This window comes from Tachypleus tridentatus, chromosome 8 (assembly GCF_004210375.1).
Source record: "Tachypleus tridentatus isolate NWPU-2018 chromosome 8, ASM421037v1, whole genome shotgun sequence".
In the NCBI taxonomy this organism is placed as follows: Eukaryota; Metazoa; Arthropoda; class Merostomata; order Xiphosura; family Limulidae; genus Tachypleus; species Tachypleus tridentatus.
Window position 1 is genome coordinate 104,647,828 of NC_134832.1, and position 15,661 is coordinate 104,663,488.

Sequence of the window (15,661 nt, forward strand, 5' to 3'; positions counted from 1 at the left end):
CATCCAGACTTTCCTGTCCTCTGTTTTCATGCCTTTTTTTTTTTTTCTGGTCACTTGTGAGGTGGTCCATATTCTCCCAACAGTTGGACTCTTATCTGTTAGGTTCATTCGTCCTTCTTACTGGAAGTTGGTCAGTGCAAATGGAATTTTTTTCATCATTGGGTTTTGGATCCAGGGTCACTGTTGTTAGTCATGAAGATTTCTTGTCTTGACTTGTGGATCAGGAACTTCAATTTTGTATTTTCAGGCTGTCCTGTCTCACACCTTTCATTTTTTCCCAGTCCTGCAGGTATTTACCTCTACATTTAGCTTTTGGATATGTTCATTCTAGATTTTTCTTCCTCTGCGGTAGGCTGCTCTTCTGGATGGGATATAAATATGATCCTGCACTGCTCCACTTTACCTACATTTGAACCACTCTCCCAGTGCTTCTTGTTTCACCTTCCCTTATGTTTTCCTTCCTTTCTTCTGTTTGCTTGTGGATGTCAGTGGTCTATTTATTTTTCATTGTTTCACATACTCATTATCCTTCTATGTATTTTTCCTTTTTCTGGATCATTTTTCCTTCCTAACATTTTGGCAGCTCATGAGGATATCTTTTGTTTAGCCACTTTCCCTTCCTTCCTCTGAGATTGCTTGTTGGTTTATTTTTGCAATAGAATTGTTTCATAAGTTCACCATTCCCAGACCATACACACTGACTGATTACATGGGTAAAGCAGAAGGGGATAATTGGCTATCCCTGTTCATGTCTTATATAAAAATAAATTGGTATGATTTGCTTTTAAAATTATGGTTCCATGGTCACCAATTGTCACCACATTAAGTGTTGTCATTTCTCTGAACTCTCTATTATGTTTTACCTCTTTTTTTCTTCTAGTAATGTTTCAGAGTCCTTACCACTTTCCAGTTCCCAGCTGCTGGGGCAATGGAGGCATCTTCCTGTGAATGGATTAATGAAATGTAGACAGAAAGATAGAAATTATTATAGAACCATTAAATTGCAGATGACACTATATTCTCCTGTATAGAACAAAAACAAATGGGAGTTAAACATCAAAATTGCAGTTCACCCTTTCATTTGAGATCAGTAATCCTACTCCCACATGGATGTTTGTTCCCAGTGGGCAGGTTTTGGATTTTTAGTAAAATCAATCAACATACATTCTTGCATGTATTATTGATGTCTGTGTTTGTCCTTTACTTATACTCCATCAGTGTTGTGGGTCATGGTGGAGGTAATTGTAGATTGTTACAGTTCTTTCCATATAGCTTTCCCTCTGTTTGTTTATTCTGAGGATGTTAATGTGCTTGGGGTGGTTCTAGTCAGTTTCACTTTTGAGATATTATGTAGATTTTATTTTTCTTGATTTGATTTATCAGTTTCTTATTTACACATGCTGCATTCATGAGTTGGAGGTTACTAGATTCCTTCCTGCCTCATGAAATCGAGGTGAAGGTGGTATGATCCTCTTTCTTACCCTCATTAGATGGCTGGGTTTTGGATTGTAGCTGGTTTGTTGGTAGTATAATCCTCTTTATTACCTCCAGGTGGATGTTGGTACCTGGTGGCTGGGTTTTTTATTACAGTTATCTTAAAATGTTATCCTCATCCTAATCCTGCTTGGATGTTGGTTCTAAGCAGCATGGGTTTTGGATGTGGTTGATTTTCTGTGTATAGTTTGTCCTGCTTTTCCTACTTTATGTGTTTTTAATTTTACCAACTTTTATAATTTCTGTGATTGAGTTACATAAATATTGCTTTGTTTGGGTCACTTTCTGATCATAGTTCTTTCAGTGTTGGTTGTGTGTCTATTTTTTCCTCCCATATATGCAATATCTTTCTACAATGTGTGAAAAGTATAACTGGTCCAGAAATGGTGCAATTCTCCATAGCATATCTTAGAATATGTCTGTCTCATCTAAGGAAGTATCCTTTGTGCTCGTTACTCCATCTATTCAATGTGAGATTCCAGCTGCTTATGTGAGTTGGAGGAAGTGTACCATATTTCCAGTAAGTACTTACTTTTCTCACTTAGCACTCTTTCTCCCCATAGAAAAGTGATGCTTTTATCTTCTGCCAAAACTCAAAGTGCCAGTTGAATAGAATAGAAGGAGTTGCATGCATCATAAGTTTGTCACACTCTTATTGGTGCAGAGTTGACACATGATGACTTGCATGAAAGATACATTGGAAACAGTCAATTACAGTTGATAGGAGATAGAAAGTTTGATACACACAAACAATTTGTTTGCATATGGAGGGCAACACCAAACAAGAATAGCTATTTATGTGAGGAGAAGTAAGTGCCTATCAGAAAAACATTTTCAGTGTAGGAAAATTATACTTCAGTAGGTAATTACAGAGCTTCCATATATATCATATTCAGTTATCATGAAAGCTATCAATATTTTTTTTTGTCCTTTGTTTAAAGATCTTTTCTGAGTCTAAGTGGGTTTTACATTTAGGCTTACACTTCTCCCTCTATTTTAACCCTAGAAATTTCATCTGACAGAAGGTACTTGATGTGTCTTGTTTTATTAAAAAGAATTATTTATTTCTGACCATGTACCTTACTTCTGCTCATATACATACTTATTCTTGTTCAGTATTACTCTCTGTTTACAGACATTTTGTCATATGCCACAAGCCTTTCATTCACGTACACTCCTTGGTTTACATTAATCCATTTTCTTATGCAAACTGTGATATGACAAACCTCCACAAATAAAGTGCCACACACTCACATGACTCCCCCTATGTTATTCTACATACCTTACCTGACGATCACATCCTGCTTGACAGTGCTAATGTTCAGACTTTTAGTTTGTGCTATATTCATGTTTTATTATCTTTGTATTAATTTACTCTTATCAAGTTTACTATGTATAATCCTATACTATAATATAGTACTAATTTATAACTTATTCTGAAGAAGTTTTGTTTCTACCCAGTTACAGAACTTTATCATTAAGTACAAACTTTTCATACTTTTTATCATCAAAATTGTGTTTGATTATTAATTATTTATTTTGAATTATAAATTTCAAAGTTTTAGTTACTGCTTTGTACACAACATTTACACAAGCTTCAAGTGGGGGAATCTTGACTATGGAATTATCAACAATTATTAGTTGAGATTTTGATCATTATTTGAAGTAACTATCATCTTCTGATGTTGCCACATATTTTAGATGACAAAGAGTTTGGCAACCTTTTTTCTCCACCTGAATTTGCTGTGCCTTTTAAAGTTCATTCAACATGATCAACTTTGCTTCATATGATTTTTTTTGACATTATTTCACAGTGAGTCCTGTTTTATCTCTCTTTCTCATCTCCTGTAATCTTCTTCTTTCCTTCTTACAGGATACTTCTTCCTCAGAATATTTTTTCCTTTCCTCCTTCCACTGATATTGGGGTTCATGCTGAACATTTTGTGTCTGTTACATGAAGACACTAGCATGCCTTACTCTCCATGAGCTTTGTTGGCTGGGGCACATCCTTTAATTTACTATTATTCCATTCATGAGAGAGAGAGATTGGAATTATTACATGTTTTAGTTTGAATCATTGTCCAACCTGTGTTCTCTCCCATTGGGATGTGCTTTTCACAATTTTCTGCTCAGAAATACCACACTTCTTCCAAGTCTGGGCAGAGTATATCTTGTTCAAAAATGATGCAGTCTCCCAGGTGTAATCCTCTTAGTAGAGGATTCCCCTGTTAAGGTGTCCTTAAGATGCTCTTGAAGGATGCTTACAGTTTCTCTCTTGCACCAGTCCCTTCACCTATTCAATATGGGATTCTAGCTATGTTTGTGAGCAGTAGTGAGGTACTTTATTTTCCTATACTGAAAAATGTTCTGACAGTTGCTTACTTCCTCTCACACTTTCCAACCATTCTTTCCACTGTCAACTGATGCTTAAGTTTCTGCCTAAACTCGAAGGAATAGTTAAGTAGAATGGCATAAAGGGAGTCATCGTGACGCTTCTGTTGGTGCTGGTTTGTCACATGAGAGTTTACATGCAAGAATTGATTGAACCATGCAAATCAAGGTGTGTTGGGGAATGAAAGGTTTGTGTGATGTGAAGAACATTTTGCAAATAGAGGGCACCACTGAATGAGGATAAATATGTATATGAGTAAAAGTGTCTGATAGAAATACACTTTTTGAGTAGGCAAGCTATAACATCTGGGCAATAAAATATGACTATTTAATGTGGTTTAAAACCCTGATTGATCTTGATTTGTATTTGGAGGAATGTTTTTTATGTCCTGTAAGGACTAGTCCTTTTTGTCATACACATTCTGATATTTGAAGAAGATTTTTACAAGAGTTTTTTTATTCATAGAATCATTCTATACAGATTGTAATTCTGCTGTATTAACAAATTAGCTGTGCAATTGATCTGTTTTGTATTCTGGGAAGTTTTTGAACTTTAAGATAATTTTGGGTTACAACTTACCAGATTTGCCATTTGACAATGTATTTATCATGTTTTTCTCTAATAACTTTTATAGGATTTTCTGTAGGCTACTAAATGAAAGGATCCAAGTTTTTCTTTTTAATTTATTAAGATCTCTTTGTCTTCTTTGAACTTGTGAATTACATTTGCATTCAGTTGTGAATTTTTTCCTGTACAGGTAGAATCCCTAATATCTTTTGTTATCTGTTAACTGGAAATTGTAACCAGTGTATTACTATTCCACCTTGTTCTATTACAATAGCAGGGGTGTTGCAGGTATGGGATTGTTAAGAAAAAGTTTTCTTCTCATAGAATGAAACTGCATGTTTTTTTTAATTCCTTTACTCAGGACTCTTGCATATTGCATCTTTGTTTGTTCTAGACACACTTTCACTCTCTTTACTGGTGCTTCATGAGAGGGTGATGCCTTGTGAAAGTGGACAGAGGATGTTATTTAGTGACTGATGATGCCTTGGCATGCACTTTTCCCACCTCTACTTGCACAACACTGTATGAATTGAACCAGCAAAGATGATATGACTGTTTTCTATATGATGTCTTATGGCATCAACCAGAATGGGAAACCTTACTGCTTTTTTATTTCCCACTGCTTTGGTGTTCTTATTATGTAGCTTTTGAGTTTTAAAGACCTTCCCTAGGTCTGCTTGGATCTTTCTTCTTCTCCAAGAGTGCCTTCTAACCAGACTGGTTTTGTGACTTTGTCTTTTCTGAAGTGGTTGTAGATGAACTAAGCCCCAGGGGCATGTACATTTACTGATACAAAACAATGCTTTGTACTTTGACCTTTATTAATTGTTATGCTACTTCCTCTTATCACAAATAGAAAGTGATGACTTTACATATAAATATATGATGTCCTATCACCATCTTTAATTAGAAGATGCATAGGCCAATGAGGTTTCCTACTGAGAAAAATGCCTGTTTCTGAGGGTCTTCATTTTCACCATTCTTATGAGATGGGTCATTCCACCTTTTCTATGAATTCAATCCATTGATTTTAACTCTGGGTGTGGATTTTAATAAAGCTTTGTTTGATTGATATTCCTGTTGTAGTGGTCTAGCACATTACCTTTCTGTCTAAATGCTCAATTGTGATGAACCTGTGTTTCCTGTAAAGAAAGACTCTCCAGTTTCCTCTATTTTTATTGTGGATATTCTGTTTTTCAGCATTTCAGTGGAAAGTATATGAGTTGAATTTTACATTTTCAAACAGGTGCTTACTTCTGAAGTGCATTTCCACCTGTCTTCCCAAAACTGTGGTATATGATTTTCTATTGTGACTACAAATGTGAAATCTGTGTGGTTGGAGATCAGTGGGTATAGAAAATCTAATATATGTAAAAGATGGAAGAGTGAAGAATTATGGGTCAGTTGACATATTTTCTGTATTACATTAAGGTTATTCAGAGTTTTGAGTCACATGATAGTTCAAAGCATGAGAACAATTCAACAAAGGATGACTTTTAGAATGATTCACATTACTGGATAACAATAATAAATTGGTTTAAGGTATCACATGTTTCATTGTTTATATAATTATCTGTGTAACCAGTTTGGTAACTGGCTGAGTAATTGGTTGGGATTTGTTAGATTCTTATATAAACATTCAAATAACAAGTTTCATAATTTATTAATTATCTGTGTTTATACTTGCATGTTTGTGACACCGTTTTTATTCCTTTTTATAGTGTGAAAATCACCATTTTTCTATAATATATTTCAATTGTTATTTTATTAGTGTAGCCTACAAACCACAAAATTTTACATACATTGAAAAGTGCATACATGCACTGTACAAAAAAGTAAAATATTTCAATGCCATTTATGGCTTAATAAATATGATGTTCCATTTTTATTTAAATAAGAATACATTACAACTGTTATGATTACCTGTACATACTAATAATCAAAAATGGACAAGTAATGAACCAGAACTCTGGTTTTAGTATTTGTTCAGTGAATGAATATGTTCTCTAACAAAGTTGAAGGTTAATTCTCACAGAAGCTCTGACATTTCCATAAAGTTTGCTGAATAGAGCTACATAATCTTAGCAAAATTTTCTGCTGCTGCAACCTTTTCCACATTTTAACAGACGTGTTGTTTCATTACTGTTAACATGGGGAGTGTCATGGAATAACTATTCTTTATAATGTGATAAGGATTCCTTTAGAATTTTATGCACAGTATTTCAGATTCATTGTTAACTTTAAACATAAAAATGATAGAGGATGGAAAATAAAGAACATCTGGGTGCAAATATTGTTGCTCCATTAGGTTCAATATTTTGCTGCATATATATGATATAAAGAATAATAGTATTTTGGCTATAGATTTCAGAAAGCAAATTTTGAAGGGATGTAACAAGAATTATTATTTGTTATGAACTAGACAGCTGAGTTATTTGTGAAAAAAAATATCAAGACAAATATGTTATTTCTAGAAATGAAAAAGGTAGCTGAAAGTAAAAAAATCAGGTTGGATTATAATGGGTATAAGAGACAAGATTAAAGAAAAACTTCTTAAATTTAAGAAATTTAAATTGACTGGTATGATATGAGACTCAGAATATTATAGAGTATCAAGAAAGTTGGTGAAACAAGAAATTAGGATATTAAAAAGGAAATGTGAGAGAAGTTGGTTGAAAATGTAAAAATTAACAGTAAGGAATCTTTAAATACACTAAGAATAAACAAAATACTGAAGTTGGTATACTTGAGAATGTTTGTCTGATTGTGATACTAAAAGCACAACAACAAACATAATATTTGTTGATCCATAACTTAAAACACTCAATTATAAAATATTCAATAAAACTAAAGAAAGTTAACTTGGTTTGTTTAGTATTATTGAGATATTAATTTTTTATTCTAAGTAAATAACTTGAATAAGCAGGTAATGTATATACTGTATGTGATAATAATAAATCTTGTACATACATTTTACACAATAATTATATGGGATAAAGTAAAGAATTAGTAAAGTTTTAAAGTCAGATGGAAGAAAACTCATTTAAAGAGTAAAACATTATTTTTGCAGTTAAGTTACTATTTTTAGTTAAAGCTCATCAAAAAAGTGTAATACTTTGGAGTAGTCAGGTGCATGCACAACTAGTTTAGGTAGTGAGTTTAATAGTATGCTAATTTTCATGTTAGCAGATTTATTGAATCTCAAGATTAGGTAGTTAATATCTAATAAATGGCAAAACAGTATCTAGAAAATTTAAACACCAGCCAAGTAACATTTTTTTTCACATTCATGTGTCATTATTTTACAAATGTACAGAAGTAGCTAAAATGTTAAGGCAGATCTTGTGTGTTCCAATGTATGTAGATAAATGATTCTAGCAGTTTGTCTGTTCTGTTTTGTTCTATTAGGGGGGATGATGTACTCAGTTTGTGCCAAATAATGAAGTTTTTGTTGTACAAAAACTGGAAACTGATTCTGTTTTTATGTAACTATAGAGAACACTCTTAAGTTATGAATTGTAATCATTTTAATCTCCCAGGCTAATGTGCTTTCTGGCAATGCACATACACAGTTGGTTTACGTGTTACATTCCATAAAGTGGTTTTGGTTGTTTGATCATAAGATATTTAAGCTATTGAAAGTTATTGGATGGCAATTTGCTCACACAAAATTAATTTTTATGATGCATATATTTCAAGCTGCTTTTCTTTTTTTGTGTATTAACTTTCTTTGTAAACATGATAATAGTCATGCTGTGATGGCTACAGTGATTTTATTTACAGGTTAAACATATAATTCTATTATTGAAAATATCTGCTACTATGCTCAGTACAAGAATACAAATACATCATTGCCTTATTAGCTTGAGTTGTTCATTACTGTAAAGTATGTTACTTTCTGAAGTATTTATAAAATCTTAAATGTACAAAGTAAGGCCCTCCAAATGTTCACCTAGTTTAGTTGTTTCAGTGTTCTTTGGTGTTTTGTTTAGGTCTGCAATAGAAGAGAATGAAGAAGACATTGAACAGCTTGAAGTAAAGTTGGTAAAGGTAATGTTTTCTCATCAATGTAGATAACATAGATGAAGTTAACTTGTTAATTAAAAATGAGCATGAATGAATGAGAAAAGATACTGGTCAGCATCTATATGTGTTATGTGCATGTATTTTCAATTCTGGTTACAGTCACTCCAGTATTTATTGCAGGTATTATTTTGAATTAAATTAACTTTTGGTCACTGACATGCGTATTGGTAACTTTCAGAGTTTTTTGCAAAAGTGTCAACTACATTAGCAACAAGAAAAAGACAATTTTTAAAATATTCATATTTATGTTGGCTTTTCATAGGCTAATTTTAAGCCCTCATGTTAGTATTTTATATATTTGATAATTTGTTATTACTTTGTCTGTTTATTTTAGTTTTACTGTTCTTGCACAGTTCAAGTACATGTGCTTAATCTGAATTCTCCTAATGCAGGCTGCCATTGGCACAGTGATAAGTCACTAGGCTTACAGTGTAAGAAACTGGGTTGTGATATTAGTGGTGGTCACAGCTCAGATAGCCCAGTATAAAGGTTTGTACTTAACTACAGTGAAAGACACTAATGCAAAATATTCTAGAATTTAATGTATTATTGTACAACTTTTTAATACAAATGCCTCCTTTTTTGTTAAAATGATAATACTCATCTTTTTGATAGATAATTATCTAATGTATGTATATTGAATGATTTGTGAGATACACTACATGGTCAAAAGTATCTGGACACCTGACCATCACACCCATATGTTCTTATTGAACATTTCATTCCAAAACCATGAGCATTAATATTGAGTTTGTCTCCCCCTTTGCTGCTATAACAGCTTCCACTCTTCTGGGAAGGCTTTTCATTAGATTTTGGAACATGGCTGTAGGAATTTGCTCCTATTCATCCACAAGAACATTAGTGAGGTCAGGCGAGAAGGCCTGCCTCATAGTCAGTGTTCCAGTTCATCCAAAACGTGTTCAGTGGGGTTGAGGTTAGGGCTTTCTGCAAGCCAGTCAAGTTTTTCACACCAATCTCAGCAAACCAGGTTTTATAAACCTAGCTTTGTTTGCGAGAGGATTGTCACACTGAAACAAAAAAGGACCTTTCCCAAACTGTTGCCACAAAGTTGGAAACAAACAATTCTCTAGAATGTCATTATATGCAGTAGCATTAAGATTTTCTTTTACTGGAACTAAAGAGCCCAGCCCAAACCATGAAAAACAGCCCCAGACCATTATTCCTTCTCCACAAAAGTTTACAGTTGGTACTATGCATTTAGGCAGGTAGCATTCCCCTGGCATATGCCAAACACAAATTCGTCCGTCAGACTGTCAGATAGTGAAGCGTGATTCATCACTTCAGAAAACGGATTTCCACTGCTCCACAGTCCAGTCGCGGTGTGCTTTACACCACTCCAGCCAAAGCTTGGCATTGTACATGGTGATCTTAGGTTTGTGTGCAGCTGCATGGCCATGGAAACCTACTTCACGAAGCTCCTGACAACCAGTTATTGTGCTGACTTTGCTTCCAGAGGCAGTTTGGAACTCTGTAATGAGTGTTGCAACTGTGGACAGATGATTTTTATGCGCTACATGTTTCAGCACTTCGGCAGTCCTGTTCTGTGAGCTTGTGTGGCATACAGCTTTGTGGTTGAGCTGTTGTTGCTACTAGATGTTTTCACTTCACAATAACAGCACTTACAGTTGACCAGGGTATCTCTAGCAGGGCAGAAATTTGATGAACTGACTTTTTGGAAAGGCGACATCCTATGACAGTGCCACATTGAAAGTTACTGAGCTTTTCAGTGTGACCCATTCTACAGCCAGTGTTTGTCAATGGATATTGCATGGCTGTATACTTGATTTTATGTATTTGTTAGCAATGGTTTGGGCTGAAATAGCCAAACCCACTAATTAGAAGGGGTATCCACATACTTTTGGCCATGTAGTGTATGTCAGCATGTGACTAATTTGTCATTATTAGAGTATAAATAAACATCTTTTTTGTAGCTGGTGCAGTTATGTAATAACATGGCAGAATCGGGTAAAGCTTACCTTAACTCCAAAACGTAAGTTGTTTTTTTTTATATGTAAGTGTTGATGCTGTTGGTTTATTAATAAATTAAAAAAAGAAACTGTACATTCAGAATTTTTATTCATTTTTGCACATATTAAATAGATAATACCTCATGCAACTGCATGAAAGTTTTGCACTTACATCAAGCCTTTGAATTAAACTTTCACCTCTACATGTAATAATGGCACTGCACTGGTCTGTCATGCAACCAGCATTAATGGTTATATGACATAGTGTTAGTATATGGTGATGTCTATTAATTAGGAAGATAAAATTTGATTGATCGTATTCTGCCCCTTTGTTATAAAATACTTACCTACAAATGTTATTTTTACTAGCTTCAGTTTTGTCATAAGAAAAATGAAGGAGAATGATAGAAAAACAATAAGGTATAGGATCAAATGAATACAAATAAAATTGAAATCTTATTTGTAAAGGACTTTTTTTCCATAAAACTTGTATGAATTAATTTTGCATACAGAGTACACATTACATGACACATTATATTTGATAAACACAATTTTGAGTATGATTAAAAAGTGGCAGAAACAAACAAAAAATGGTAGTTTATAAAATTGGTAAAAACACAATAAGTAGAGATTTTCAATAAGCATTAGTATTTGAAGCATCAAAAGTTGTAGATGCAACATAAATATTGGGTTAGACTTGTTCATGTGATGGTTTTAGTTATGATATTTGAGATTAAGTGAAGAATACTACATGTATTTAAACTGTTAGAAAAATTGTTTTGAAGTAGTCCTTTTTGACACATAATATGTAATTGATGAATAATTTTGGAGTCATTATGCATAGATTATTCTGAATTTATATCAACAATTATACTTCATTATTTTTGAATTGCTGTTACTGCTGTGCACGTGATTGGTCAAAAGAATGTTTATGTGAATCAGATTATACAATTTTTACTACTATCAAAGCTATGAAAGTATCATTTACTGTGCACGTCATGAGGTTTGAAATGAAACCCCTCTTGCCACACACCCCTGTGACATCCTCTTTCAGGATTTGTTAACAGTTCTATCTTACATATAATTCAATATTGTCTGTAATCAATAGAAAGCTAAGATTTTCACCAATCAAATGACATATATTACATTATATTCTGAATGCAGAATTGTCACTTTTCCTTTTAATACAAGCTTTATTTCCTTATGAAAGATGACAATTAGCATGGATGAATTTATAATGACTTTTGTCACATTGTTTGAAAGCCAGAAAAATTATATTAGAGGAAATTGTCTGCTTTTTGCATATTATTGTTCTGGCATTATTTAATTAAATCAAAATTATTTAGTGCATCACTACCATTGGTATAAAGAAAGCAGGGTAAGTGTCATTGGCAGCAAAAAAATATTCTGTTTCTTGTTTTTAATGTTTATTCTTATAAAAGTTACTAAAATGTAAAAATATGGATCTTTTAAGGCTAATCAAAGTTAGTTTAGGTAAAGTAAATAATAAAATAAAAATATTTCCGAAAATACTCATGTTAGTAGCTTGATGGTAATGTGATTTTATTGCATTAGTTGAGATACACATTCCTCAAGTGATTTACAACTTATAATGGCATGAATAATAGTGTGACATGGTTTAGAGGGCAATTAAACAATAAATTTAATTGCAAATTAGTGTGTACTGTTACAAGTTTAAAGCAACATGGGACAAACCAGTGTAGCTTCATGTTACAACTGAAGTCATCCTAGAAATAGAAAGAGGGTAATTTAGATTCATTTTTATTTTACTTTATTTGTTTTGGTGGTTACAAGTTCAGTCAAACTGAAAATAACAGATAAAACAACAAACATTTGAAATGCATTTTGGAGGTTCTAGATATTACGCAAATGAAATTTGAGATTTTTGAGATGAAGAAAAGTATTTTTGATTGTAACATGAAAATCGAATCCAAAACAATTATGTAATATATCCATGGACAAATCTTTTTCCAAAACATGCTTACCATCCACTGACACTATAGCTAGTTCTCAATCTTTAGGGTTTCTATGGACTCTTTGCCCATCTAAGCATGGAGAATGCTTGTTCCAGTTTTCTCACACCAAACTGGACATTAAACAAATTTTAATTTGCATATTTTTCCACCAACTTCAATGCTCCCTCTATCTAGTTACTGTATGTAAGCACCTCATCCCAATAATTCAATCACTTTTTCCTGGCAAAGCACTTGGAACAGGTTTCTGTCAACAAGAGTGTTTGTGATTATTTGCTGCTTATGCTATGCATTTTAACATGGTTGATGTTTCTTCAGTTGTCTTTTCATTTATAATTACACATTATTTAACAAGAACAACAGAAAACTTACTGAAGGGTATGTATTTCAGAGTTCATGTTTCTGTTATTGAGGTCAACCACACCTCTTCTCTTCCACCTCTGCAATCTGGTGTTTGCAGTCAGTTGAAAGTGTCTGTAATATGATCCATTGCAAGATGGAGACATATATGAGGATCAAAGGTGTCTCTGAGAGATTCTGAGGTGGCTTTTGCAAATAACGTGTTGAAGTTACTACTTGGTTTTTCATCCTTCTGATATTGTTGTTTATGCTTGGAGATTTGCCTCTAAGTTGCATGATGGGATAGCTCTGCCTTGCTCCCTATGTGTATCAGATCAGCATACAATGGCTTATCACCACCAGAAGGAGATCTATTTAGATTCTCAATGGATAGCTCCTTTTTTGAACCTTTGGGAGTATAGATTAAAACCTGTGATCAATTTAAACAGATCACAGCTCTCTCATATTCATCTTACTTTCATGACTGTCTTGAGGTATTTATCTTCAACGTTTCTCTGAAGCTTAGCAATGTTCCCAACAGCATTTTGTTACCTCCTGTCTACATATGTCCTTATCATCCTTGGATTGTTGTCTTTATGGATTTAAGTCTACTCTTCATATCTATGTTCCCAAAAATTCTTGTGGTATATCAGGAAATAGTTCATGGTCTGTCTCTTTTGAAGGGAAAAACTGTCATGATACCTTCTGACAATCCCACAGTTGTATCTCGGATTTCTCATCAATGAGACCTCTGTTTTTATACTTTAGATCTTTTCTACTGGGCTCATTCTCATTATGTCAGTCTTTTAGCATGTTGTTTTCTAGGAGTGATGAATTCAATTGCAGATCATTTGTTTTAACTCAACTGGATTCTTCCAACAGAATGGATGCTCCATCTTGAGATTTTTCAGTGGGCTCTCAGTTTGGGTCTCCAATGATTAATTCCTTTACTACTCATTAGATATCTCAAATGAAACAGTGTTGGTCTCCAATACCTCATCCTTAAGCATTGGCTATAGATGTGTTCAGTGAGGATTGGAAAGGTTTACATCTGTATCTCTTTCCTTTGAGTTGGCTGTTGCTATGGGTTGTGACTATGGTTTGTTCTACTCCCTGTATAGTTCTCTTGGGTGTATCATATTGGCCAGCTTAAGCATGGCTCCTGCTTCTTCAGTATTTGCAGTAAAGTCTACCTCTACCTCTTCCACATTGGATGCCTCTGTTGAGACATCCTCAATCAGGCATTCTCCAACCAGATGTTCAAGAACTCAGTGTTTATGCTTGGAAGTTATGTGGTCCTTTGCTCTACATAGTGGTTTTACTTCTAAGGTTTCTCTTTATTTAATCAAATCTGTCTGTAGGTGAACCACAATTGTATATAAATGGAAATGGAATATTTATCATCAGTGGTGTATTCAAAATAATTTAAAGCTTCTTCATCCAAAAGTATCTATCATATCCCATTTTCTGACTTGGGCATTTGAGAAAGGGTTTGCTTCATCTACAGTGGCTTTATATAAGGCATCCTTATCCATTATGTTTAGGTATTCCAAATATCAGAAAGTTCTTGAATTCCCAGTTCTTTCATGTTTACTAAAATCATTTTGCACTCCTCAGCCCAAACAACCTCTTCAATTATCAAATTGGGATTTTACAGTTGTTTTGCATGCATTGGCTCATCCTCCTTTTGATTCCTTGGTTTTGTGTTCCTTGTTTTACGTTACTCTTACATTTTTTTGCAATATATTTTTGTTGTTGTTGGCTTGTGTACATTGCTAGTCAGAGTTGTTTGCAATCCATGTGTATAGGACTCTTTATCTGTGATTATGAGAAACCCATTTGAAGTAAAAATAAAGATGACCTAAGAAGGTTAAAGTGTAGTTCTGTACATTAGGACTCTTTATTGTTCAACCTTTGTTATGTTTTACTCCAATAGGTTTTTGTCCCAAGACTCTGGCAGCTGGGGAAGTAGAAAATTTTTAACTAATCTCTTTGGCAGCCATTTCTCACCTTTATGACTGCTCTGATCCCAGTTGTTTGTTATTTCCTGTCAAGGTTCTTAAGTGTTATGTGCTTTTTACTAACTTTTTCAAAGTACTATAATTGATTGCTCATTCAATGGGATCCTTTTATTTCCTGAAACCTATCTTCCATTACCCTCGCAATGTGGCTCTGTAAATTGTTTCACGTGGCCTATTGTTAGAGTAGAAGAATTTTTTGTGTCACATCTGAACATATTCAACATATCTCTGTGTCATTAGCCATCCAGTTGAATTGCCTTTTGGAGGACTTTTTGTGGGCTGGTATGTGGACCACTCAATACTTTCTTATCTCATTACTTACATTATCTATCAGTATTCTCTTCTAAGGGTTTTCAACTACCCCCTGTAACTATTTTGACCATACCTGTTAGATTTTAACCATAGCTGAGTATTTTCCTCAGTCATATACACTTGTATTTACAGGACTTTTATTTTCCTCTGGATTCCACTCTATGAGGAGTGCTGCCAAGGAGGTGTGTTTTTTCTTCTCAATTCTGTATTAGCAACCACTTTCTCTATAATTAATACAAGTTGCAACAGGTTCTGTTGAAATGAGGTGTTCTATAAGACCATCTAGGTGCCTACCAGATGGTATTTACTATATTATGAACTGACACTCGTAGATAGCCATGAGTAAAATTAAATTGATGCACCTGTGGCATATTTTCCAGATCACTGTTTTTCAGGACTCCCCAGTGTGTTTTACTCTCCCAGACTCTGTTAGTGGAGCTCAGGAGTTGCTTGGGTGATGGACAGAGG

At 33.9% G+C, this 15,661-nt stretch overlaps 1 pseudogene across 1 annotated transcript in view; it reads left to right on the forward strand.

Annotated features, from left to right (window-relative positions):
• Positions 1-15,661, forward strand: part of LOC143223118 (uncharacterized) — a 105,408-nt pseudogene that overhangs the window by 6,715 nt on the left and 83,032 nt on the right. The window contains exons 3-4 of the transcript XR_013012671.1: positions 8,446-8,503; positions 10,492-10,550. The product of XR_013012671.1 is annotated as an uncharacterized LOC143223118 (transcript). The remainder of the gene's footprint in view (positions 1-8,445; positions 8,504-10,491; positions 10,551-15,661) is intronic.